The 1,070-nt window shown below is 37.9% G+C and overlaps 1 pseudogene; it reads right to left on the minus strand.

The window, feature by feature from the left end:
* Positions 1 to 229: 229 nt before the first annotated feature.
* On the minus strand, positions 230 to 460 carry LOC111541712 (annotated as a pseudogene).
* Positions 461 to 1,070: the final 610 nt, after the last annotated feature.

The raw sequence follows: 1,070 nt of genomic DNA on the forward strand, positions 1-1,070 counted from the left end.
CATGATGTGGCTAGAAAGGTAGATTAGAATCAAATGATGAAGAACCTTATATGTAGATCATATGATTTTGGACTTGATCTCAGGGTCCTCTGAGATTTTCTTTTAATTCAACATAAGTTTAATATTAAGAATACACATTTTTTTTTTTTTTTTTTGTCATAGTGAAACAGGCCGTTTAGAGAAGGGACATGTGAGAGTAATTGATTTCTCTGCTGAACGCAGCCATTATTTATACTTTTTCTGAGGTTTCTAACATGATAATATTTCCTTCCATTTATCTACCACCATTCCAATATTGTTCCATTGCCCACTAGTTGTGATCTCCACACATTCATCAATCAAAGATTCATAAAGGTATCAGATCACCACAGTATTCCTTTGGCATGTCTGACACAACTTAATTTTAATGACAACTTCTTGTCCATAGTTTTTTCTCTCCAGGAGGATGAGCTTTGTTCATGTTGGCTACTTACCAGGCTCAGAGCTGCCTTGAAACAGAATTTGCAGCCTCTCTCATGTGCCTGTGGTATCATTAAAGGTTTTTAAGCAGAGGAAACTGCCACTTTCTGGGTCACTGCCACTTCTCCCTCATGCTCTGTAACCCCACCTAAGCAGTATATTACATGATCTTTTTATCTCCCCCTACTATTCCTCCCAAACTCTCACAGCTTCCTTAATACCCAGCCAATTGCCAACATCCTCTTTCTTCAAGCAACTGGTGATTATCATTGCTTCCCAGAATGTATTTGATCCTTAGAACATCCATAGTTTTAAAAAATCTTACTAACCAGACAGTTAACATCCTTTTCATGGTCATCCATGGTTTGGTGGTCTTGGACATATGACCTCCATGTCAATTCAAGCAAGATCTGCACCCCTATTAGAGATTAGAATAACTTTTAATAAATATTTATTGAATACCCATTATGTGAGGGATGTCATAGGCATTGAAAGACAATGATGAATAAAACAAATGAGACATCTGCCCTCAGGAGTTTATAGCCTGTAACAGGTGTTGGCAAACTGCACCGCGTGGGTCAAATCTGGCCCACCATCTGTTTTTGACTATA

Source organism: Piliocolobus tephrosceles, chromosome 10 (genome assembly GCF_002776525.5).
Source record: "Piliocolobus tephrosceles isolate RC106 chromosome 10, ASM277652v3, whole genome shotgun sequence".
In the NCBI taxonomy this organism is placed as follows: domain Eukaryota; kingdom Metazoa; phylum Chordata; class Mammalia; order Primates; family Cercopithecidae; genus Piliocolobus; species Piliocolobus tephrosceles.